This window comes from Oncorhynchus nerka, linkage group LG28 (assembly GCF_034236695.1).
Source record: "Oncorhynchus nerka isolate Pitt River linkage group LG28, Oner_Uvic_2.0, whole genome shotgun sequence".
Taxonomy (NCBI): domain Eukaryota; kingdom Metazoa; phylum Chordata; class Actinopteri; order Salmoniformes; family Salmonidae; genus Oncorhynchus; species Oncorhynchus nerka.
In genome coordinates, this window is record NC_088423.1 from 25,150,742 (window position 1) to 25,165,702 (window position 14,961).

The following is a 14,961-nucleotide window of genomic DNA, read 5'->3' on the forward strand; positions in this document are numbered from 1 at the left end:
GTTGTACTTTTTTAAATTGTACTTTTATTTAACTAGGCAAGTCAGGTAAGAACAAATTCTTATTTAAAATGGCATCCTACCGTCATTGCAATAGTGTTTTTTTGTATTTCACTTGGGTCCTAAAGCCAGGTGTGTTTGACTTCTGATGGACTCTGGAAGGAGATCCAACTTCCGCTTTTGAGTCTTGATGATAAATCAGTTTGATTGATACAGGGTTTCGATGTCTGACCTCGTTTTGAACCATTTCAGAAGAAGATGGTTAATATACTGTATAGCAGATTTAGCCTTTTCCCCCCTTACTATCTTTTTCTTTCTAGGGAATTCTCCACTGCAAAACACATAGCTAATGGTCATGTTGTTCTGTCCTGGGGTAGTATTGGAGAACATGCATACTGTTTAAAAGCCCTCTTGACTGCAGGCTTATGACCATGGCTGATTGTGAGGTACAGTAGCAGCCCTATAGCCTTGTACAGTAAGAAGAAAGCACGCATTCTCTTCCCAAGTGCCCGTGATGTGGTCAGAAGCTCTGACTGATTCATGTTGGAATACAGGAACAAGTGAGAGGATCCAGAAGCGAGCCAGTTTGACTTGAGACATGCACTGACCACCCTGCCTCTGATAACATTATAGATTGAGAGTAGCATTTTTATATTTTGAAGCATTCGATGTTCCCGTTAAAAGCCTCAATGTCGGACAATAGTTTATTTTTATTTTGATGAAAACCATAACAAAACACAGCATTCCATAACTGAAAGTAAATCGCGAAATCTCCTATCATTACAAAAAAAAGTAAACAGAAAATGTGACAGAAAAATATAAAATGGGTAAATATGGCATGATTTGGTAAGCAAGTCTCAAGAATAAATGACTGGAAAACTGTTGTTTAAGACTGATAGCGAGATGTTATCCACTGATCTTTAAACAGTATAGGCTGATTGATATGAAAGAAGGAAATTCACATAGGGTTGATGTAATCCTCAATTTATGTTTGTAGCGATAGAGGGGAACCTTGAATTTGTCCTAAATTTGCAACAAGACACAAGTTTACATTGGGGAAAAGCTTGCTTCTCATGAAAGGATGGCTGAAGATGAAAGTCAAAGTCACAGGGCAAACATTACCAAGGCACAGGTGCTTCATTTTATAATGATTGCAGAAGACATTTCAGGTCACATGCAGTTTTTTGCAACAACACCCCATTTTTATAGTTCAGGAAACAAATGTGCACACAAGAACACATACATCTAGACGTATTAGGAGACATTCCTTGTATTTCTTGCCTTGTCATACCCAACAACATATAAAAAATCTGACCCAGATGTACGTGCTTTTCAAGAGACACTGATTGAGCTATAATGGAAGTTCCAGCCCACCCACAGAAGACAAATATGGAGAACCATATGTGGAACGATGACTAAAGTAAACTGCAAAACATTGTTATTAGATACAATTTCACCAGCCTTGTGGACAGAGTGCAAGCTGACACTTTGAAAATAAACTGTGAGGCAAAGAAAAATATAAAAAAATCCTGTAGTTTACCAAAGGGAAACAGAAGTGGGAATTACCCAACATAATGTACAATGGCTGTTGTTTTGTGGCAATTCATTTACATGTATTCATTAGATCACTGAGAAACCAATGTTAACCCTAAAAGCGCCAACAGGGGTACATTTTGAACCCAAATGGTCAAAAATGTCAGAATTTTTTAACCTTTATTTATCCCTCAGTAATTTTGGGACTTTGTCAAGCAACTAGTTACTGACAAGAAAATACAATTTACTATGATTCCTGTGTTAATATGGAGGAATTAACAAATATGTTTTCTAGTGCGTAGCTAAGCTGAAAATGTAGACTCAATAGTAGACTTTGTGATAAAAGCACCACATTTGGCACAGAGGTAGATGTACATAACCTGAAAATATATATCTATATATTTTATTTCACCTTTATTTAACCAGGTAGGCTAGTTGAGAACAAGTTCTCATTTACAACTGCGACCTGGCCATGATAAAGCAAAGCAGTGCAACACAAACAACGAAACAGAGATACACACGGAAGAAACAGTGTGTGCAAATGAGGTAAGATAAGGAAGGTACGGCAATAAATAGGCCATAGTGGCAAAATAATTACAATTTAGTGATAGATGTGCAGAAGATGAATGTGCAAGTAGAGATACTGGGGTGAAAAGGAGCAACAACAAAAAAAATAACCGTATGGGGATGAGGTTCTTGGATGGGCTATTTACAGATGGGCTATGTACAGGAGCAGTGATCTGTGAGCTGCTCCGACAGCTGGTGCTTAAAGTTAGAGAGGGAGATATGGGTCTCCAGCTTCAGTGATTTTTGCAATTTGTTCCAGTCATTGGCAGCAGAGAACTGTAAGGAAAGGCGGCCAAACAAGGAATTGGCTTTGGGGGTGACCAGAAATATACCTGCTGGAGTGCGTGCTACAGGTGGGTTCTGCTATGGTGACCAGTGAGCTTAGATAAGGCGGTGCTTTACCTAGCAAACACTTATAGATGACCTGGAGCCAGTGTGTTTGGCGACGAATATGTAGCGAGGGCCAGCCAACGAGAGCATACAGGTTGCAGTGGTGGATAGTATATGGGGCATTGGTGACAAAACGGATGGCACTGTGATAGACTGCATCCAATTTGCTGAGTAGAGTGTTGGAGGCTATTTTGTAAATGACATCGCCGAAGTCAAGGATTGGCAGGATAGTCAGTTTTACGAGGGTATGTTTGGCAGCATGAGTGAAGGATGCTTTGATGTGAAATAGGAAGCCAATTCTATATTTAATTTAGCATTGGAGATGCTTAAAAACCTTGTTGGGCTAGGTGTCCCGCTAGCGTTCTACAACGACAACATCCTGTGAAATTGCAGAGAACGAAATTCAAAATACAAAAATAGTAAAATTGATCATTCATGAAAGTGTCATACATCATTCTTTAGCTTAGAATCTTGGTAATCAAACCGCTTTGTTCGATTTACAATAGGCTTTACGGCGAAAGCATAGCATTTGATTGTCTGAGGACAGTGCCCCGCATACACCAGCATTAAAAACATTTTTCAAATCTGCAGAGGCGTCACAAAAATCAGAAATAGCGATAAAATAAATCACTTACCTTTGAAGATCTTCCTCTGTTTGCAATCCCAAGGGTCCTAGCTACACAAAAAATGGTCGTTCAGTTCTGTTACTCTCACAGACATTATTGTAACAGAAACTTCAGAGTGTTTTCTATCCAATGTCTCCTGGCTAACCAAATTTCTGGGCCTGAGTAACAGGCAGTTTACTTTGGGCACGTCAGTCATCCAAACTTCCCAATACTGCCCCCAGCTCAAAGAGGTTTTTAATGTGAGTCTGGAAGGAGAGTTTACAGTCTAACCAGACACCTAGGTATTTGTAGTTGTCCACATTTTCTAAGTCAGAACCGTCCAGAGTAGTGATGCTGGACGTGCGGGCAGGTGCGGGCAACGATCGGTTGAAGAGCATGCATTTAGTTTTACTTGTATTTAAGAGCGGTTGGAGGCCACGGAAGGAGAGTTGCATGGCATTGAAGCTCATCTGAAGGTTAGTTAACACAGTGTCCAAAGAATGGCCAGAAGTATACAGAATGGTGTCGTCTGTGTAGAGGTGGATCAGAGTATCACCAGCAGCAAGAGTGACATCATTGATGTATACAGAGAAAAGAGTCTGCCCGAGAATTGAATCCTGTGGCACCCCCATAGAGACTGCCAGAGGTCCGGACAACAGGCCCTCCGATTTGCCACACTGAACTCTGTCTGAGAAGTAGTTGGTGAACCAGGCGAGGCAGTCATTTGAGAAACCAAGGCAGTTGAGTCTGCTGATAAGAATGCAGTGATTGACCAAGTCAAAAGCCTTGGCCAGGTCGATGAATACAGCTGCACAGTATTGTCTCTTATCGATGGTGGTTATGATATCGTTTAGGACCTTGAGCGTGGCTGAGGTGCACCCATGACCAGCTTGGAAACCAGATTGCATAGTGGAGAAGGTACGGTGGGATTCGAAATGGTCAGTGATCTGTTTGTTAACTTGGCTTTCGAAGACCTTAGAACGGCAGGATAGGATAGATATAGGTCTGTAGCAGTTTGGGTCAAGAGTTTCTCCCCCTTTGAAGAGGGGGAAGACCACGGCAGCTTTCCAATTTCTGGGGATCTCAGATGATACGAAAGAGAGGTTGAACAGGCTAGTAATAGGGTTTGCAACAGATTGTCTAGCCCTGCTGATTTGTAGGGGTCCAGATTTTGCAGCTCATTCAGAACATCAGTTGTCTGGATTTGGGTGAAGGAGAAATGGGAGAAGTGTGGGCATGTCGCTGAGGGGGGTGCAGGGCTGTTGACCAGAGTAGGGGTGGCCAAGTGGTAAGCATGGCCAGCCGTAGAAAAATGCTTATTGAAAATCTCGATCATCGTAGATTTATCTGTGGTGACAGTGTTTCCTAGCCTCAGTGCAGTGGGCAGCTGGGAGGAGGTGCTCTTATTCTCCATGGACTTTACAGTGTCCCAGAACGTTTTGGAGTTTGTGCTGCAGGATGCAAATTTCTGTTTGAAAAAGCTAGCCTTTGCTTTCCTAACTGCCTGTGTATATTTGTTCCTAACTTCCCTGAAAAGTTGCATATCGCGGTGGCTATTTGATGCTAATGGTGTACGCCACAGGTTGTGTTTTGTGCTGTCAAGGGCAGTCAGGTCTGGAGTGAACCAAGGACTTTATCTGTTCCTGGTTCAACATTTTTTGAACGGGGCATGCTTATTTAAGATTGTGAAGAAAGCAATTTTAAAGAATAACCAGGCACATTCTACTGACAGAATGAGGTCAATATCCTTCTAGGATACCCAGGCCAGGTCGATTAAAAAGGCCTGATCGCTGAAGTGTTTTAGGGAGCGTTTGACAGTGATGAGGCTTAGTTGTTTGACCGCAGACCCATTACGGAACCAAGCAATGAGGCAGTGATCGCTGAGATCCTGGTTGAAGACAGCAGAGGTGTATTTGGAGGGCAGGTTGGTCAGGATGATATTTATGAGGGTGCCTGTGTTTACGGATTAGGGGTTGTACCTGGTAGGTTTATTGATCATTTTTGTGAGAATGAGGACATCAAGCTTAGATTGTAGGGTGGCTGGGGGTGTTAAGCATGTCCCAGTTTAGGTCACCTAACAGCACGAGCTCTGAAGATAGATGGGGGACAATCAATTCACATATGGTATCCAGGGCACAGCTTGAGGCAGAAGGTGGTCTATAGCATGCAGCAACGGTGAGAGATGTTTTTCTGGAAAGGTGGATTTTTAAAAGTAGAAGCTCAAATGGTTTGGGCACAGACCTGGATTGTAAGACAGAACTCTGCAGGCTATCTCTGCAGTAGATTGCAACTCCGCCCCCTTTGGCAGTTCTATCTTGTCGGAAAATGTTATAGTTAGGGATAGAAATGTCAGGGTTTTTGGTGGCCTTCCTAAGCCAGGATTCAGACACAGCTAGGACATCCGGGTTGGCAGAGTGTGCTAAAGCAGTGAATTAAACAAACTTAGGGAGGAGGCTTCTAATGTTAACATGCATGAAACCAAGGCTTTAACGGTTACAGAGGTCAACAAATGAGAGGGCCTGGGGAATGCGAGTGGAGCAAGGCACTGCAGGTCCTGGTTTAACCTCTACATCACCAGAGGAGCAGAGGAGGAGTAGGATAAGGGTACGGCTAAGGGCTATAAGAACTGCTCGTCTAGTACGTTCGGAACAGAGAGTAAAAGGAGCAGGTTTCAGGTCGCTGTAGAATAGATTCAATGCATAATGTGCAGACAAAGGTATGGTAGGATGTGAATACAGTTGAGGTAAACCTAGGCATTGAGTGACGATGAGAGAAGTTTTCTCTCTAGAGACATCAATTATACCAGGTGATGTCACCGCATGTGTGGGAGGTGGGACAAGAGAGTTAGCTGTGGCATATTGAGCAGGGCTGGAGGCTCTACAGTGAAATAAGACAATAATCACTAACCAAAACAGCAAGGGCTGGAAGGGCTGGAGACATGGCGATTCAGACAGCTAGCGAGCAGGGGCTAGCAGGCTCGCAGAAGGGCCATAGAGGGACGTCGCAACGGAAGAAGTCTGTTGTTGTAGCCCCCTCGTGCGGTTATGTCGGCAGACCAGTCGTGCTGGATCAGCAGGGGTCCGTGTAGTTAAAGGTTCCAGGCCAATTGGCAAAATAGGTATAGTAGCCCAAGAAATGACTGATGGACCATTTCAGCTAACAGTCTGGTATGCTCTAGACAGCTAGCGGGCCACGGCTAGCAGCCTAGCAGATGGGCATTCAAGGGGCATTCAAGGGACGTCACGACGAGCCTGCAGAAAAAAACCCTCGGGCGGATTACGTCAGTAGTCCAGTCGTGATGGATCGGCGGGGCTCTGTATCGGCAATATAAGGGGTCCAGGCCAATTGGCAAAATAGGTATTGTAGCCTAAGGAGTGGCTGATGGACCTCTTCAGCTAGCAGGGAGATGGGCCTAGCATAGGCTAGCTCCAGGCTAATTGGTGATTGCTTCGGGACAGAGACGTTAACCAGGAGAAGCCAATCGGATAGCAGCTAGCTAGCTGCGATGGTCCAGGTGAAGAGGTTCGGAGCTTGCGGTAGGAATCCGGTGATATGGAGAAAAATGAATCTCTGGATTAAGCTCTGAACCTGAATAAACTCTGGATTGAAACACGCTGTACAGACTGGGAGGAGTTGTTCTGGCTAAAGGTTAGCTGATGACCGCAATCAGTGGCTAGCTGATTACTAGCTAGAAGCTAGTTAGCTGGCTAGCTGCTGTTGGGGGCTCCGGTTCTAAAGTATAGAAAATAGAAGATGAGGCGGGTTGCAGGAGAGTATGTTAAAGTTGGGGTTAAGAAAAATATGAAAAAAGATATGCGAAGAAAAAAAATATATAAAAAGCTTTATATAAAGATATATACAAGGACACGACAAGACGAAGACAAAAGACGCCTGACTGCTTCGCCCTCTTAGATGTTGTATATAGAAATGGAGCCATCCAAGATTTGCCTCTGGGGGCATGGCAGCCACTACAACACAAAAATTACACAAAAATGTAAATACTTATTTAGCCTCCAGCCAATGTATTTTTGGTTGTTGTTGTTGTTTTCTTAATTGTTTACCCCTTTTTCTCCCCAATTTTGTGGTATCCAATTGTTGTAGTAGCTACTATCTTGTCTCATCTCTACATCTCCCGTATGGGCTCGGGAGAGACGAAGGTTGAAAGTCATGCGTCCTCCGATACACAACCCACCAATGTGTCGGAGGAAACACCGCGCACCTGGCAACCTTGGTTAGCGCGTACTGCGCCCGGCTCGCTACAGGAGTCGCTGGTGCGCGATGAGACAAGGACATCCCTACCGACCGACCAAGCCCTCCCTAACCCGGACGACGCTAGGCCAATTGTGCGTCGCCCCACGGACCTCGCGGCCGGTTACGACAGAGCCTGGGCGCGAACCCAGGGACTCTGATGGCACGCAAGCGCAGTCGCAAAAAATATCAAGCGCTTTGATGAAACTGGCTCTCACGAGGACCACCACAGGAAAGGAAGACCCAGAGTTACCTCTGCTGCAGAGAATAAATTCATTGGAGTTACCAGTAACAGACAAAACTAAACATCAACTGTTCAGAGGAGACTTTGGGAATCAGGCCTTCATGGTCAAATTTCTGCAAAGAAACCACTACTAAAGGACACCAATAAGACAAAGAGACTTGCTTGGGACAAGAAACCGAGCAATGGACATTAGACCGGTGGAAATCTGTCCTTTGGTCTGATGAGTCCAAATCAGAGATTTTTGGTTCCAACTGCTGTGTCTTTGTGAGATGCAGAGTGGGTGAACAGATGATCTCCGCATGTGTGGTTCCCACCGTGAAGCATGGAGGAGGAGGTCTGATGGTGTGCGGGTGCTTTGCTAGTGACACTGTCAGTGATTTATTTAGAATTCAAGGCACACTTTACCAGCATGGCTACCACAGCATTCTGCAGCGATACGCCATCCCATCTGGTTTGTGCTTAGTGGGATTACCATTTGTTTTTCAACAGGACAATGACCCAAAACACACCTCCAGGCTGTGTAAGGGCTATTTGACCAAGAAGGAGAGTGATGGAGTGATGCATCAGATGACCTGGCCTCTACAATCACCCAACCACAATCCAATTGAGATGGTTAGGGATGAGTTGGACCGCTGAGTGAAGGAAAAACAGCCAACAAGTGCTCAGCATATGTGGGAAATCCTTCAAGACTGTTGGAAAAGCATTCCAGGTGAAGCTGGTTGAGAGAATGCCAAGAGTGTGGAAAGCTGTCATCAAGGCAAATGGTGTTTACTTTGAAGAATCTAAAATATATATTGATTTGTTTAACACTTTTTTGGTTGCTAAATAATTCCATATGTGTTATTTCATAGTTTTGATGTCTTCACTATTATTCTATAATGTAGACAATAGTAGGTGTGTTGAAACTTTTGACTAGTGTGACTCGTTTCAGGAAACTAGGCGTATGTTGAACGTCACTACTTCACTGGAGAGGCATTTGAACTTAAAAATGACACAAAAAAACGTGTTTTGTGGCAGAAATGCCTTCTGGAACATGTGAACCTTCATATGTCTTAATAACAAACTTGTATGCCATATGTAAATACAAATACGACCCAAGTTGGTTTAGCCATGGGAAAAGACTGGAACCTTCCCACTAGCCATGATTGGATGAGATAATGGATGGGCTGGACATGCCGAGATATGAATTCAGATTGGTCTGCCATGTACCACACTTCCGTCTATAATATGAGCTGGTCAGTATGTGTAGGTAACCCTTTCTAACGCAGCTTTTTTGAAAGATATCAAGATGGCGCCGACAGAGTGGGTCGCCTCGCTTCTAGTCCATAAGAAACTGTGCAGTATTTTGTTTTTTTATGTATTATTTCTTACATTGTCAGCACAGAATATCTTAAGTGTTATTACGTACAGAAGTGCTATTGGATATCAGAGCAACGTCAACTTACCAACATTACGACCATGAATTTCCCAAAGGGGATCCAAAAACAATGTTGCCGCAGAAGAGGTAGACGGAGTATCCTCCTGATCAGACATCGGAGGCGTGCAGACCACACACCGCCTTCGAGTATATTACTCGCCAATGTGCAGTCTCTAGATAACAAGGTAGACAAAATTAGGGCAAGGCTTGCTTTCCAGAGAGACATCAGGGATTGTAACATACTCTGTTTCACAGAAACATGGCTCTCTAAGGAGATATTGTCAGAGTCGGTACAGCCACCGGGATTCTTTATGCATCGCGCCGACAGAAATAAACATCTCTCAGGGAAGAAGAAGGGCGGGGTTGTATGCTTCATGATTAACAACTCATGGTGTAATCGTAACAACATACAGGAACTCAAGTCCTTTTGTTCACCTGACCTAGAATTCCTCACAATCAAATGCCAACCATATTACCTCCCAAGAGAATTCTCGTCCATTATTGTCACAGCCGTGTATATCCCCCCTTAAGCCATGACGGCCCTCAAGAAACCTCACTGGACTCTATGCAAACTGGAAACCATATATCCTGAGGCTGTATTTATTGTAGTTGGGGATTTAACTAAGCAAATTTGAGAACAGGCTACCTAAATTCTATCAGCATACTGATTGTAGCACTCGTGCAGTCAATACACTGGATCACAGCTACTCTAACTTCCCCGATGCATACAAGGCCCTCCCCCGCCCTCCCTTCGGCAAATCTGACCACGACTCCATTTTGCTCCTCCCGTCCTATAGGCATAAAATCAAACAGGATGTGCCCGTGACGAGAACTATTCATGGCTGGTCTGACCAATCGGATTCCACGCTTCCATATTGTTTTGATCACGCATACTGGGAAATTTTCCGGGCAGCCTCAGAGAATAATATCGATTTACACGCTCATTCGGTGAGTGACTTTATAAGGAAATGCATTGAAGATGTTGTACCCACTGTGACTATTAAAACCTACCCTAACCAGAAACCGTGGATAGATAGCGGCATCCATGCAAAACTGAAAGCGCGAACCACTGCATTTAACCATGGAAAGATGACTGGGAATATGGCTGAATACAAACACTGTAGTAATTCCCTCCATAGGCAATCAAACAAGCGAAATGTTGGTATAGGGACAAAGTGGAGTCGCAGTTCAATGGCTCAGACACGAGACGTATGTGGCAGGGTATACGTCACGGACACCGATGTCTTGCTTCCAGACAAACTAAACCCCTTCTTTGCCTGCTTTGAGGATAATACAGTGCCACTGACGTGGCCTGCTACCAAGGGCTGTGGGCTCTCCTTCTCTGTGGCCAACCTGAGTAAGACGTTCAAACGTGTTAACCCTCACAAGGCTGCCAGCACAGACGGCATCCCTGGCCGCGTCCTCAGAGCATCCGCAGACCAGCTGGCTGGTGTGTTTACGGACATATTCAATCTCTCCCTATCCCCACATGCTTCAAGATGGCCACTATAGTTCCTGTACCCAAGAAGGCAAAGGTAACTGAACTAAATGACTACCACCCCGTAGCATTCAAGAAGTGTTTTGAGAGACTAGTCAAGGATCATATCACCAACACCTTAACCTATGCAAGAATGCTGTTCATTGACTACAGCTCAGCATTCAACACCATAGTACCCTCCAAGCTCATCATTAAGCTTGAGGCCCTTGGTCTCAAGCCCGCCCTGTGCATTTGGGTTTTGGAATTCCTGACGGGCCGCCCCCAGGTGGTGAAGGTAGGAAAACATAATTTCCACTTCGCTGATCCTCAACACTGGGGCCCCACAAGGGTGTGTGCTTAGCCCCCTCCTGTACTCCCTGTTCACCCATGACTGCGTGGCCTTGCATGCCTCCAACTCAATTATCAAATTTACAGACGACACAACAGTAGTGGGCTTGATTACCAACGACGAAACAGCCTACAGAGAGGAGGTAAGGGCACTCGGAGGGTGGTGTCAGGAAAACAACCTCTCACTCAACGTCAACAAAACAAAGGATATGATCGTGGACTTCAGAAAACAGTAGAGGGAGCACCCCCCCCCCCATCCACATTGATGGGACAGCAGCGGAGAAGGTGGAAAGTTTTAAGTTCCTCGGTGTACACATCATGGACAAACTGAAATGGTCACACACAGACAGTGTGGTGAAGAAGGTGCAACAGCACCTCCTCGACCTCAGGAGGCAGATTAAATCAGGGTAGTAACTTTATGAGTTGGGAGTATGGTTCATTGTTTAGCTAGCTACTGTAGCTACATGTCTAAAACAAAAAAAGTGACTATGCAAGTAACTATTTCCCTGTACTGTTTACACCTTCTGTATCCTGTGCATTTGGCAAATTAACATTTATTTTATTTGATATAGTATGTGTTTACCAGCGACAGTAATGTGAAGAACAACATGACCTGCACCAAACTCAAATTATAATATAACGTTAGGCCAACGAGACAGTGTCCAAGTTCTAAAATTCACCCTGTAGAATGCCCTGCTTTTATTTGATTATTTTATAACTTAACGTTAGCTAGCTAGCTGACGAGCTAGAAACAAAATGAAAGTTGCTTTTAGTTTCCTGGTTTGCTAGATTGACATATATTAAATATATTTTTAAACAGGTGGGTTTATTGGTGTTAAAATACACCAGTTATGCTAATTTGGACCACCAGGCTGCTGATGTTATGCAGCCTGTAGTTTTTGTGTTCATGCTTTTTAATAACGATAATGGCGAGTTTGATTTCGGAGAACAATATGTTTAATGATGTCACTGCAACAACGGTCAATAGACGTAGTATAATTCAGCGTTTCGTCTTGAAATCTTTGGTTGTTTAGTACATGGCATCACATGTGAATCCTTAAAGAGATGGGTGTGGCTAAAGCTTAAGAGGGTGGGAAAGATGCTAAGCGGGGTGTAGACACAGAAGAGCTCTCCAGTGAGTGTACCAAAACATTCAAGGGTAATTTTTTCAAAAGTGGGGTTACAAGTTTATTAACTTTCAAAGCAGAATTACTTTCCATTGTTCTTCAAATGTAGGGTATGATATATATTTTTTTATTTTTAGCTCTGAGTCTTTACTTTTATCCAATGTAAAAAAGTTTGATACATAAAACAGAATTCAACCTGTCAGTCTCATATGATTATTTTTGGGAACGTAAACTATTTATTTATGTTACAAAACAATAAAAAGCATTACTGTTTGACAGAAAGTGTCTTTTTGCCATAATTTCCAATTTGGGGTAAAAAAAAGACCCCTGTTGGCACTTTTAGGGGTCGAAATATGTTGCCGTTTTTAGGGTAAGGGATATTTTATTTGAATCAGAACTTCACACAGTGTTGTTTTCCCCTTTCCCACGTATTATTCTTCATAACGCCTTCTTCCACCGTCTATAGCGGGGATATTACGCAACCTCAGAAATGTTTCAGCCAGCCATATTGAGGCATTTGGTGGCACTTATGTTGTTATAAAATACTGTATATCTGCAAAAATAATAAATTATGATGAGAACTGATTGCACAAACAAGAGATTACCTGTCATGTTACTACTGCACTTCACCGGGTTCAACAAGTACAATGTAATGGTGTTGTGCTGTTCCACAATTCACAATGCACAGGAAAAAGTCTACCTTCTCCCTAATGGTCTTCAATTCCAACATTGAAACTGAGGGATGGGAATTGAAACATTAAATCAAATGTCCCTACCCTACTTGCGCCTTACAAGGTTACAAAAACCCCTGTATAGTGTTTGTTTTCTGTGTTCTAATACATCTGTTCTGACGTAGAACCACATGCTTTCTGTGACTTATGTTTTGAACATTACAGAGAGAACCACCCAATCAACACATAGCAATTCAGACCATCCCCATGTGATGGATGGGCCATCTCAGGAGCAGCTTCCTCTGCTCAGTATAACACATTTGCTGAACAAGATGAAACTATGTTCCTGAACAACTGCTGGTACTGGTGGGTCTGTTTTATATATTAAATCAACAGAGTGACCGTACTGAGAGCGCTGAAACACAAAACTGACATTTCATCAGCACTCTGTGCAGTGCAGGGTTGCTACTGTTTACCGGCTTACAAAGCATTAGATATAAAGGAACTGATTGACATCTCCCAAAACCAGAATAAGATTATAGAATAACTTAGAATATTAAACAGCAATATATTCTGTTATCCGTTGTCTGAGTTATTTCAAAAGGCATAACATGCTAAATGAGGACGATCTAAGTTAACCATGACCATGAAACCATAGGAATATGAAGGTTGATTCATAATTGTAACATTCTTTGGCAAAGAAAGAAAAACACCCTACACAAACTTTAGAGGATTGTCATGGGTTGTTTTATGTCTGTTTTCAGAGCAGCCGTTTTGTGGTGTGTCTCAGAGTAGAGGGTTGTTGATGTGATGGGTGGCAGGGCACCTCTGACTCACTGCAGGCTGTAATTCAGCTTGGGGCCCTCCCAAGGGGAAGGGGGCAGTGTATCAATCTGCCCTCAGTGTGGCAACTGTTTCCCTTTCCTTTCATGTGGTCGGGGTGTTTACACTAAGAAGCCTGTATACTTGCTGAGAGTTCCTTAAAATAGGAGCTCATTCATCCTAGCCCCATACGTTATAGAGAGGGAGAAGTGTAGCTGGATTGGAAAGAATCCGTGATATTAAACAGTAGATGGGATTGTAAAGTGCTAGAAGTAATCATGCCAGGCAACAGGCCACAGGAATGCAAATCATCCTTAGTTAAGTTAGCAGGTGGCCTCTTATATTCACTGAATGTCAACACTCTTTTTCGATGGAGCGCGCATAACATCTGGGAAGGCAGGTCACTGTTTTTAATTAAGTGAAACACAGTCACTCAATGTTCTGCCACGTGAGAAAAAATGCTATAAAAAGGGGAGGGTGAGGGAAGAAAAAGTACATTTCCTGTGTTCGGTGAATGTCAATACAGTTGTGTAAATACATATGAATCTTTAACCTAATCCCTTTGGTTACCTACATTTCCAAGTGTACTGAACATCCCTGGGCAACCAAAGGACTTCTCTGAAAGTGGCACGTTCTCTCACACTCTTCAGGAAGCCCTACTTGGACTGATTTGTCAGACCAGGGGTGAATGCAAGACCTAGTCATCCCAGGTCTCTGCTCTCATTTCATAAGTGAGCCACTATCGTGAGAGCTTGTCATTAGTCAGGGGAGTGTATGCACCTGTTGATATAACGTTCTTTGATTTGTCCCTGGTCTGCTCACTTTACAGGTGCAAGCTTCCAGCTTCCAGAATACAATTTGTGTGTGTGAGAAGTAGATTAAGCTGACTTTATTCGTCCAATTGTACAGAAGGTCCAAAGGATATTTTGCTTCCGCTTTATCCCGACCCCTCCGAAAGCCACACATACACACATGTTGGAGAGGTTGGAGCAGTGGGCTGCCAAAGCCTACTATGGTGCCAGTGGAGCAGATGTTGTGGGGTTTTAAGTGCCTTGCTCAAGGGCACAACCGCATGCAACGCCATCTAGGATTTCATACCAACAACTCTCTGGTTGTTCCCGTCAGACCTGGGATTCAAACTGTCAGCCCGCTGGTTGCTGGCTCGCCTCTCTAACTGCTAGGCTACCTGCCGCTAGGCTACTGCATAAATAATACATGAACAAATATACTTTATGTATACTGCATAAACATGTCTACGTTTCAATCAATCCAGCTCTTGTTGTGTTAGTGGTTATTAGGGGCTATTTCCTCAATGGTTAACTATTTGTTATTTTTTTCCATTTCAACTAAGTGGGAGCTGGAATGGCAACTATGTCAAAAATCATAGCCCTCATATAAGAGGTGTTTCTCTTTTTATCTCGGAAGACAGGAGGGCACTGTCAGTAGTTAGAAAATCAGAACTGTCTTGAACTGAATTGTGTCTCCAAAGTGTTTGTGTGTAACAGATTAAACAGA